Below are 13,219 nucleotides of genomic sequence, written 5' to 3'. Positions count from 1 at the left end.
CTGTCGTTGCGGAGGTAATCCATGTAGCTCTTTAGGGAAAATGTCGGGGAAGTCGCTCACTACTGGGATGTTCTTTAGTTCTTTCGTTTCGAGGCTCGTATCGACGAGCTGAGCAAGGAATGTATGGTATTCTTTACACAAATACTTCTGTGCTTGAATACTTGATATAATATGAAGACTCGCACCGGTTTTGTCGCCGTAGATGATAAGAGTTTCGTTCGACGGAAGGTTTAGACGGACTGCTTTCTCGTAGCACATGATGTCGGCGTGATGAAGACTTAACCAATCCATGCCGATGATAACGTCGACGCTTTTTATTGAGACCGGCATGAGGTCGATTGGGTGTGAATGGTTATCTAGAGTTAGGGTACAACCTAAGTATATGCTATTCGTACTTTCAGTATTTCCATTAGCCATTTCTACTGTGAATTGTTCATTAAGTGTGTGTGGTTGTTGCTTAAGCATGCAAGCAAATTTATGGTTTACGAAGCTTCGCTCCGCTCCACTATCGAACAGAATGCATGCATAGGAGTTATCGAGGAGGTACGTACCAGTCACCACTGTCGGGTTAGCAACTGCTTCCCCATGGCCTATTGCTAGTACCCTCCCTGCTCCTCCAACATTCTTCGCTTTGGGGCAGTCCCTCTTAAAGTGTCCTGCCTCGCCACATCCATAGCAGGTCGGGATCGCGCCAGAGGCGGGGACTTGGGTGATCGGTTGTGCCGAAAATTTACAGAAACGGACTGTGTATCCTTTCCTGTTGCAGTTAGAGCACTGCATTTCACGGCAGGGGCCGTTGTGGTGGAAGTTGCATTTGTTGCACTTAGGCAAACTTCCAGCATACTGCTTCACCAGAGCACTGCCACAATTTTCTGCTTTTTGGCAGCTCGTTGCTTCTTCTTTTCGTTCCAGAGCTTCCGCTTAGTGTCAGCAGGTTTGGAAGGTTCCGGGATGGCTAGGGTTGTTGTTGTAGGGGTTTTGACTCCATGGTCAATGAGTCACTGTGCCAATCGCTTGGCACTGTCGAAGGTAGCGGGGTTTGATGATAGGACATTCCCCTGATACGGAGGCACTAGCCCCCATATGTACCTTTCAAACTTTTTCCCCTCAGTGGGAACCATATTGGGGCAGAGGGCCACCAGTTCGCTGAATCTGGCGGTATCAACGACCACGTTGGTGCCCTTCATAGTCAGGTTCCGAAGTTCCTGCTCCAATTTCTGGATTTCGCCCCTCGGGCAGTATTCCTCAATCATGAGGTCTTTCTGTTGGGTTTTGAGCATTCTAACACTCCTATGGTGTACATGCAACCCTATAAACCTTGGATCTATGTTTTCTCTATAATACATGCAAATAAGAACTTTCCAAGGCTTTAATCCTAACTAGCATATTATGATGTTCTTAATCTACAAAGTACTAGTTAGAAGACATACCTTTTGATGTAGCTTGATGTCTTCAAGCTTTAAGAGCTTAGCCCCAATAGTGTGGAAGCCTCAAGTGGAATCACAAATCACCAAGACACCTTGGAAGACTTTAGAGAATATGAATACTTGGTTCTCTCTTAGTGAAATCGGCTAGCCCTCTTAGTGTATCACACTAGTGCCAATTTCACCAACCAAAGACATCTTTATATAGTATGGAGGATTAGGGTTAAACCCTAATGCCCATGACCTTTCATTTCCTAGGATCCATGGGTTAAACACTCCATGGACTATCCATGAAAGCTTAGCCCAACCTAAATGAACTTGGCCCATTCCATATATATAAGAGTCCATATTTAATTAGTTCCTTTTGATCACTTAATTAATTATAAATTAATTCTTGATCAATACTAATTAAATAATATGATTCCATATTAATATATTAGAACTTATAATATATTAATATTAATCATAAACATACTATTCTCAAAAGATTATCCATATAAATTGTGTCGGTGAAGTGCAACCCAAATGGACCATGCCGGGTCGGGTCAAGTACATACCAAATATAGTTATGGACTTAGACATTAATCCAACAGTCTCCCACTTGGATAAGTCTAAAACTATTATTGTGTATGACTTCAAACCTAACTGGCAATCGTAGCTCTTAAAGCTGCTGTCGAACTCTGATCTTCTCAACGAACTTGTCCATTAGATAAGGGATCATATATTCCTCCATTCTAGATATCATATGGACTGAGACATGGATTATAATCATTCTCTCTGTCCATTTGTTGTTTCCCGATTTCCGATTTATGACGACTGACTAATTGAACAAATCAAATCAGTCCTGGCCCGGCCGAGCACTTCCATTTGTCATCATCAAATCATCTAGGGGCCCACAGATATCGCTTTTATCCCGATGGTAAAAGGAACGGATAAACTTCGACTCATATGGCTTGTTCTACTACTTGTTGAATCATACACAAAGGCACGTTTTATAGCACCGAGTTACCAAATGCGTTTTCGTGCAATCAATGTACTATCAACTCATAGTAACAACTCATATCTCTAGGTTTGAAGAATATAAGATATTATCGTCTCATGATCACTCGTGATAAAATCCATGAAGTGATTCCAATGAGCGCGGGTTGAATCCAATAATCAGAACTTATGAGCACTCATGAGTGTTGTAGCCCTTTGTCCAACACCTTAGACCTCTACAAGCCAACCCATGACAATCTTAATTCATATCTACTTCCAACATATGACCGACTGTGGATGGTTTGAATAACTTAGTCATTTCGGAAGAATAACCTAGTTTATTCAGGAAGTCAAAACATGCAAAATGAAACACAATAATAATTGAATCCAATATGGTATCAACCCTTTGAACATAAATAAAACACCTTTTATTTATCACCATATGATTACACATTATTGATTGTATACTGTTTCAGCTAGCAACTTTATTCTTGAATTTAAAACAATCGTAATCCCATGCTCCAAGCATGTACACTATGTTTTCTAAACACTAGTCATGCCATACACCAAGTATGCATATTATGTTTGTCTATGATCTTTACTTTGTGAACTAGATCCATTGAACATAACTTCAATAATTCTCTTTTCACACTCCCAAATCCTTACTGCAAATACAAGAATTCCAAATTCATGTCATTTACTGAAATCTGTTAGATTCTAAACTTATATCCATTGATCCTCTTGTAATGATTATGCACAAAGTCAGAAAGACTTGACAACAATCATTACAGAGTATTCCAAAGGAGATCAGCTCCTTGGAAACTTCCTTCTTGCATTAAGTTTCCTAATCTTACACAGATTGAATAATTTCTAACTTTGAAACATTTCCAGATTCATTTTGACTATCACATCTGAAAAAGAGTTGCCTCCTTACAGATTATGTCAATATAATCCTTCTAGAATTATCACTATACTTCCGACTGTCCTTGAGCAACCAATCTTTGGTAAACCTTAGATTATCCTCGACAATTGTTTAATCCTTTTAGTCATATCCAGTTCTAAACCTTTTCCTTTCTTAATGCCCCATGCATTTGGAAAATTTTAGAAAGGATGAATATAGCACATGTAATCGATCATATATCCGAAGCATATGGGACATGATTCATGATGTCTCACATAAAGACTAAACCAGTCTTTTGCTATAACATTTCCATTTCTATTTGCCAAGTTCTCATAATTTAGATTATGAAAAGGGATGCCGTAATCATAATCGAATTTTAGAACGTAAATAATGGACCCATATATAGAATTTCCTTATGTTGAGCCATTCCAACATGAAATTCATATATATATCATTGACTAAATGATTAAAACCTCACGATCTAAGCTTATAGATTTGAGATGAAGTATAATTTTCTCTCCCTTAATTATAGCAAAACAACTCTTTCCCAATTGAAACTTTTGTTTTCTATAATTAACATTTCTAACTTGCAATACTTATCATAATTATCATGCTCCCACTAACATGATGATTATTAGCATAACACTTATGCTCCCACTAGCTTTGACATGTACTCAGAAATTAGCTGTCTTTCTACCAAAGTTCAGATTTCTGATACTAGATTGTTTTGATAAGACTTTATCAAAAACATACACCTTCCCTTAGATAGCACACTTGTGTGTCTAAAAAATTATGAAGAGGTATGCCGTAATCATAATGGTTAGACCTTTTTGCCACTTCTCACAAGTCCAGGTTAGTGTGCCGGTAAACCACACACGCTCCACTAACGACTTTGAGAATGCAAATATCACAATTGCTATCTAGCTAAAATCTACTTAGTGAAAGTGTTTCCTCACCATCATTTTCATGAATCGGAGAGAAAGCTTATGACACTTAGATTTAATGGTGTATGTGTTCTTATCCATGTGAATTGTCAAAACCGTAGTCACAGGGCAAGGGTAATGACAAATCCAATCTCATATGGACTGAACTCAATCTTAACTTCTTGCCACCTGGCAGCTTAAGGGCCTGCCATTGCTTCCAAGTTGTTGTGCAACAAATTGAGAACTCTAAGAACTCATATGCAAAGCCAACTTTAACTGGAATGGGCACAGAATATGTCAACACGATAGGTTATAAACCTCAAGTCGTGTGCTAGTGAAGAACTTCAAGTTCTCTTCTTGATTAGTTCTTGAGACTTTCAAGACCTTTAAGACTCCCACTGTCCTCTTGACCTATAAGACTCCCTTTTCAAATATCCAAGAGATAGTGTGGATTCTAATCAAGACAAACACTTCACACAATTGGCCTAAGTTGGTCTTTGTTTTGTCCAAAACATCACAACTTACTAATTTCAAATGAACAAGAGTAGAAAACTTTTACTCTTACATTTGACAAGTGTTTTAAACCTTCTTTTGAGACATGTCACTCAAGTTACAATCTTGTAGTATGACTCTAAGACTTGTATTGGTACGAAGTATGACTCATCTTCTTGATTTAACCATTTCAACAATTCAAGTTCCTTTTCTTAGTCATTAAAATGCACTAAGATTTTCCTTAGAGAACTAATTTTGATATGGTTTCTTAATCATTAAGATGATCACAAAACTGATACTAAAGTACTCTCCCATCTTTTAAGATTTGAGAAACTTTTATCCTTCTGCCTAATTTGATTCTTTTTATTCGCTCTGCCATACATTGGAACCTTTTCCAATGTCTCAGAATTACACCTAAGCTTGTAAGTATAACCATATTTACTGAACGTAAGTAAATCATGATGAATAGTCTTATCAATCTTTTGTGGTGGACTTGACCAGTGCACAAGAATGTGTACTCGATCCCTTAGTCCTTCACTTGACTCACACATCCATGTGAACAAGTAATTAGTCTTAATTTTCCAATACTTGAAAGTTCTCATTCATCATGCTATACAACTTGCATGATTCCAAGTTCCGGTCCAATTGAAACTTGGGTGATGAGAATCTTTCCTTATTTGGTAAATCTAGACATTACCACAAACGAAAGAATCAGTTTCATATTTCCACTCTTGCTCTTAATGGAATCATATAACCAACAATTTTTCCTCAAATGCCATTGTAATGATATTTTAAAATAAATAAAATCAAAAAATTTCTTTTATTTTAAAAACTTTGCGGAAAAACTTATCCTTACAATGCAAAAGCACATGAAAACTTTGTTGTTATCTATTCCTAAGCAATATCTCATAATTCCTAAGAAGTAGTTCAAGAATCCGATCTTCAAACTACGCGATAGAAATCCATCTACGCAATCAGATTCAACATATTCTTTCTTTGAGTTCCTTTACTTTTCTTTGATTCTTAAAACATCAACATGTGAACCAGTCACATCATGTAGTAAGAATCTCAGAATAGAAACTTAGCAGAGTTAGATAGTGGACTTTACCTAAAGTAGAGCCAAACTTATTGACTTTAACACCCTTAGGTAAATTGGCAGATTTGCAACCAATATCCCGTCCTTTGGCAATATAAACATATGGACCCTTTGATAATGGTACACGGGACTATCACAGACTTAGCTTTTCTCTTTACCATTTGGTCAACCGAGTTGACTATGGCCGATCCCTTTACCATTGGGAAGAGAATGCTTTTCTGGATTTCCTATGTCACTATTGTCAATGCCCATCAAGTTTTAAGGAAGTTGATCTTAACAAATAGATAAGATCATTAAGGGTCTTGTCATAGTCTGTTTCATAGGTGTCCCAAAGGAACTCACTATGTGACTTAGAAAGTGATTGAACCACCAACTTTCTCAAGACTTTGACACCCAACTCTCCCGGCTTGTCAATATGTGACTACATCTCCAAGATGTGATCACACCTAGACCTTGCCTTGCCAATAGGGCTTGAGTAACCTTAAACTTTTCAAGAACTTGTGGGTTGGGGAGAATAATTGGAGGAGGTGAAAGAAGTATGATTTCCATGGGACATCATCTTCATTTAGGAAAGCTTGTTTCAAGAGATTTGGAAAGATCATATATGTCTAAACCAGACATCTTTTGGGAGATATTCAAGATAGTTGATCTTAAGTCCTTAATATAACACCCAATATGAAATATTAAGGCTAGGACCCAACAAACTATTTTATAACTTAGAAGAGGGATGCCGTAATCCAAGCTATAAAATATTTGAAGGTAGGTGAATGACGATTCACCAATTTCCACCAAGATAAACGAAATGTATTATTAGGTTTTAATTGGTTTTGAAACTCCTAGATCTTTTGAGATTCATTGAACTGTTCAATGACATGTTTCAATCTCGAGTGTGCCCTTCAGGTTTTGTGACTGGGATGCCGAGGATCACAAAACAAGGTGTGAAGTAACCATGCAAATTACTTGGTACCCTTAAGTGTTTACCCCTCAATCGATGTGCCGATTAACCACACACGCTCCACCGATACTATGATAAACATTAAGTTACCCTTTGCCTACCTTGTTAAATACGAGTTAGTGTGCTGGTTAACCACACACGCTCCACTAACCGACTTAAACAAAGTGCAAAGTGTAATTTCATGGATTAGCACCTTATTCACATTTTCCTAAGTAACTAAGATTGGGTATTTATAAGTGTTTAGTTACTTAGTATTTATCATTAATACTTTTAATGAAGGGAGAATTATAGTCCTGTCAAACCCATTCGGCTAACGACCCTCCATTAGTCAAGCAAGCGGTGGGTGAGAGTGGACACCCATTAAGTTGCCATTTTATAGGCAACAACCTTATACCCACCTTATAGACCGGCTTCGTGAATGAGGCGTACTAGCGGTAAGACTGACTTTACTCTTATACATATGTATATTATTAACTTATAATATTATAAAGTATAAGGGTTGAATTTTATCTTTTAAAATTCTAAGGGCTAACTTGGAATTAAAGTATTCATAAGAGAAAACTTTACAAATTCCAAAACTTGAGGGCATGTTTTGAAACTATTCAAAACTAATTAATTCCATAACTTATGTGTTTAAAGTAGTTTTAATCCAAAAACTCTTCAAGTTCCATAACTTGAGGACAAGTTATGGAAGACTTTAAACTAATAAAAGAATTAACTTTTCTTTATTTTATAACTTATGGAATTAATTAAGGTTACACCTTTTTTTATTTTATTTTATTTTATTAAATGAAGAGACTCTTGGTCCTCCATAACTTGAGGACAAGTTATGGAGTCATAAAACCATTTAATTAGAACTAGACTCTTCATTTTTGTAACCTTTGCCAATTTTTTTGAGTTTTATGATTTTTAAATGTGACTTTTCATATAACTTGAGGACAAGTTACAAAAACACATTTTAGAATCAATTCTTAGATTAATTTGGATTAAAACCAACTATCACATAATTTTATTCATTAATCTAAATTCACTCATAAAACAAGGTAACACAAAAAACTTTTGGTGATCCATAACTTATTCTTAAGTTATGGAATCCTTTAAAACATTAACACCAAATTTTTTAACTCCATATAAACTTTGAATCAATTTTTTTTAAAACCTTTTCATATCCATAACTTTTGGAGGTTTCAAAAATAAAACTCTTTAGATCAAACTTTTAAAACTAATAAAATAATCATATCATTTTATCTTTTATTAAATTTGACCTAATTCAACTCATAGAGCAAATTATTCAAATTTTACAAATAATTAGTTTTTCACAAGAACAAGTAATTATCTTAAAATTTGACAACCTTCATGTTTTTTTTCTTTTTTTTTTCAACTTTGAAAATAAAATATTTGCATCAATATAACAAAAAACAACCCGTGGCTTTGATACCACTGTTGGGTTTTGAGCATTCTAACACTCCTATGGTGTACATGCAACCCTATAAACCTTGGATCTATGTTTTCTCTATAATACATGCAAATAAGAACTTTCCAAGGCTTTAATCCTAACTAGCATATTATGATGTTCTTAATCTACAAAGTACTAGTTAGAAGACATACCTTTTGATGTAGCTTGATGTCTTCAAGCTTTAAGAGCTTAGCCCCAATAGTCTGGAAGCCTCAAGTGGAATCACAAATCACCAAGACACCTTGGAAGACTTTAGAGAATATGAATACTTGGTTCTCGCTTAGTGAAATCGGCTAGCCCTCATAGTGTATCACGCTAGTGCCAATTTCACCAACCAAAGACATCTTTATATAGTATGGAGGATTAGGGTTAAACCCTAATACCCATGACCTTTCATTTCCTAGGATCCATGGGTTAAACACTCCATGGACTATCCATGAAAGCTTAGCCCAACCTAAATGAACTTGGCCCATTCCATATATATAAGAGTCCATATTTAATTAGTTCCTTTTGATCACTTAATTAATTATAAATTAATTCTTGATCAATACTAATTAAATAATATGATTCCATATTAATATATTAGAACTTATAATATATTAATATTAATCATAAACATACTATTCTCAAAAGATTATCCATATAAATTATGTCGGTGAAGTGCAACCCAAATGGACCATGCTGGGTCGGGTCAAGTACATACCAAATATAGTTATGGACTTAGACATTAATCCAACACTTTCATCGTTTCCGAGCCCATGTCGTTGGCTACGACGAGGGTTAGAGCTTTAACGTGGCCGTTCCACCACGTTAGGGCCTTTCCCTCAAAGGTGCATGTGGCATATTTGACTTTGCTCGCAGCAGGGCATGAACAGATTTCAAAGACTGATTCAGTCTTCTCGAACCATTACGAGAGGGAAATAACTCCGCCGGTGCCATGGAAAGACTTCGGCTTGCAATTGGTGAAATCCTTGTAGGAGCACTCTCTCGAGCGCACGGGGGTTTCAACCGGAATTGATTCAATAGGGGTTCCACCTCTGCTGGCATCAGATGAGTGATACTGAGCCATGGCAGTTGCCACTACTGCAGCTACGGCAGCATTCAGGGCTGCAGTATCGATGACCGGAGGCGGAGGAGGCGGTGGAGGTGCAGGGTTATTCCGGGGAGATTTGCGAGGAGGCATCTTTCAGCTATAAGTTTATAAAGATAAGAAAAAGTGGTAAGAATCAATTTTTAAGCAAGGTGAGAGTGACACATGGACTAACTAACCATAGTCCAACAGTTGAATGAGTGTTTGAGATCACAACAAAGAATATTAGTAGGAAAACAAAAATGTACAGATTTTTCCCACAAATTAGATAGATATCTATAATACTGGTATTACCGATGTAATAAGTTTAGGGAAAAATCGACCTAACAGTAGGTCTTACATCATACCATACGGAAAAGTTTGACAGTTCTTAGATTCCTAATTAGAGTACTGAATGTTAGGAATATTTTACAGACAAGTGCTACTTAGAGTACAGATGTTAAAGGCTATTCCTTAACCAAAAGACAGAGATGTACTAGACATCATGTAACGGAGATGGGAATTCCTCGGGCGAGCCCTGAGGTCTGACACTTGACGAAACACCTCTTGAAGGTGTCGCTCCTGAGCCCTCTGGCGGGCTCAAAGATCCAAGACTTCAGCTCGGGAGGCAGCTAGCTGTTGCTGCAGGGTTTCATTGGTTCTCCGGGTCCGTTCCATGTCTTCTTCAAGACGGCGGATGCGGACTGTGTTGACACCAGAGTTGGCATCAATCTCCATGACCCGGTCGATGGCTGCTCGACCTTGCTCAACATTACGAGCTATTCTGCGGATAATGACGGGAAGAGCTCGGTCAACAGAACCACCTTCACTGACGTTGTAAAAGCTTCGGTCCCCAAAGTAAGGTAAGGGTTGACCCTGTTCATCACTCCAGCGATTCAAGTTGGTTGCCCACAAGGGAGTTGGACCTGGAAAAGCTGGTCGGGGGTTGTTGTTCGGGGCTTGACCTACTAGTGGTAGGTTGTTGACTTCAGGCTCGGAGTCAGATCCATCAGAAAAGCCTTCTGCTAGGTGATCATCCAAAGGGATTGGATGCTCATCTTCGGGCTCTTCTTCGATCCACCCGGCATTGCCTTCATTTGGAAAGTACGGGTCGCCGTAATGGAATCCAGCCATTTAAATCTACGCGAGAAGAGAGGTATAAGAATATAGTATACATGTAACTAGTAGTACAAAATACACCTATAGTATTTTAAGTTTAATTTCTACTGATCTTCTTGTGGTAGTGTTGGTAAGTTTTTAGACTTGTTAACACATCACAACCATTCTAGGGCATATGCTAATCACTCCTCGGACCAGCATAGTTGATCAGGCTACGCCATTCCCAGGACTGACCATACATCCCCGAGCTCACTTGTGATATTTAACAATTGTAATACTTTTGTTCTTGTCATTGCGAAACTGATTTTAGTATGAATGCAGACTAGTATACTTAATTAAATATTTTAATATTTAAAGTATAGACTCTGGGTCAGAGTGCTTTAATCCCTAATGGGTTTATAGTTTAGTATATCTTTTATGGGTTGATATACTTGATTCACTATAAACAATGCTCTGATACCAATCTGTCACACCCCAAAACCAAGAACGGCGGAAACGTTCTGGGGCGGAGGACGTCATGTAAAGTATAACAACACAGTAAAAGTAAATAAGCAAACAACATCATCCATTGCATTAAATATATAATTTTAATACAAGCGTGTTCTGTACAGTTTTAGTCACCAAAAATATAATGTAAATCAAAATAATAAGATGAGTCTTGGATGAGCTCCATCTTCTCAAAAGCTGGCCTCGGTACCTGTCTACTGATGACCTGAGAATACAAGTTATTTTGAAAGAGTTTATCAGCATTAAGCTGGTGAGTTCATAAGTATTTTTAGTGTCGATGTTTGTTATCAAAACGTTTGAACATGACTCAAGTGTAAGTTTGTAAAATGTAAGTAAATGTTTGTAAGTGTTTGTATAAGTTTGAATCTCTCAGAAAAACCTATATTTTCTATTAAAGTAGCCTTCTACCAAGGCTTAACTGTTTTGTATGCTCGTTTGTTGTAAAAGTGTGTAATTTCCCAAGTGTAACTATCATTTAACAAAATATAGTTTGTACATTAATGTTTAAGTGAAATAATCACTAAATATATGTAAATGGTAAATTAATGTAGTATTGTAGTGTTGTATTATGGGAACTACTGCTGTACTAACTACCTTAAACCGGATTTATATTAAGGTATCATGTGATTAATTTCACCATACTATCGACTAGTAACAACGACATACGAATGGTCGTAATAACGGAATGACGTTTGGCACCCGCAGACCTGCAGGTCCGGCTGTAGCTAGCAGCAATATGTAGGATAGTCAATCCAGTATAGATCTATACGCAAACTCACGCTCTCCCTCCAAGAGAATTCTGGCGACAACTCGGACCATGACATTTAAGGCATGCTCCGGTACAGTGGATCACAATTGTTAACGTATTCATGTATATGTAATGTAATGTTACTTGTTCTAGTATCGTTGTATATGTTCTCTTCATAGTATAGTTGTATATGTTCTCTTTCTAGTATAGTTGTATATGTTCTCATAGTAATGTAATGTATATGTCCTCATAGTAAGAAGTATAGACTCATGAATGAACTGACTCATTGATCTAGAAATTGTAGTAGTATGATCCTGTGTTACCCCGATGGTAACTTACTAATGATGTGACTAATACGCATGAATATGGAAGTACTTTTATGTCTATATATGTACATTTGATATATAATTAATATTGAAACTACCTTCGGACGGTTACCCGAAATCCCACCAGACCACATCCAAATCGAGAAAAAGGAAATAGGGCGGATGGCCTTCCTAAGCCCTTTAAACATTGCTTATATATCTATACATATATGGGCATGCAATTTATAAGAAGTAAAACAAAGTTTAAATAAAAGTATTTGATAAGTAAAAGACTTTGTAAAACATTTTGAAGTAAAGCAGTTTGATAAACAGTTTGAACAGTAATAAAATCATTGGTTTTCTAGTTATTAATCACATGTGATTGATGTAATAACTATAAGTATTTAACTTGTATTCCCCCCCCCCCCCATAAAAGTATTTAAAACATTTAAAAGTATTTCAAAGGTTAATTAAAGGGGTATGAACTCACTTGCGGTGAGTGGATTGGATTGAAGTATCGAATACCGTGCTAGGTGGCAAACGGAGACTTGTTCACATGCACGAGCCTAGTTATCATATAATGAGTATATATATATATATATATATATATATATATATATATATATATATATATATCTAATTAGCCAAATAATAACTTAATGAAATAAGTTGGGACACTCAGGAACATGTAAACACTTTGTATAAGTGTTATAGGTCCTAAGGGTTGCTTCTAGGTTGTTATGGGACAAGGCTAAAGGGTTTTAATGTACCAAAGGGCCTTATATAAGTGTTTACTCCTAAATAAACGCCACACAAGGAGTTTACGGTCGTAAACCCTTGAGTTTACGGCCGTGAACTCCAATCTTGGTGGTAATTGGTGTTTTGAAGTGCTGTTTGATTTCTAGAATAAGCCTTGCTTGGTTGTTTAATCCTTTGGGTATTTTAGGGCATAGACATACTCCTTTGAGGAGTTTACGGCCCCAAGGCCAAATCGCTTAGAGTTTACGGCCGTAAACTCTCATGGGATGGGTGTTTCTATTCTTTCAAGTCCCAAGCACAAGTAGGATAATTTCTAGTCATTTGTTTAAGGCTAATGAGGACCCTAGGCACACTTTGGTGCCCTTATTTGGTGTTTACAGCCTAAGAGTATTTCCTTGGACGTAAAATCCCTTTAAGGGGTGCTTTTGATGTTTTAAAGTCCACAAATTAGCTAGGAGTAATTGGGTATTAATGTCTAAAGCCTTAG

The sequence above is a fragment of the Lactuca serriola genome, chromosome 8 (genome assembly GCF_051521515.1).
Source record: "Lactuca serriola cultivar US96UC23 chromosome 8, Lser_US96UC23_V15, whole genome shotgun sequence".
Classification (NCBI taxonomy): Eukaryota; Viridiplantae; Streptophyta; class Magnoliopsida; order Asterales; family Asteraceae; genus Lactuca; species Lactuca serriola.
This window is presented reverse-complemented; position numbering follows the sequence as displayed.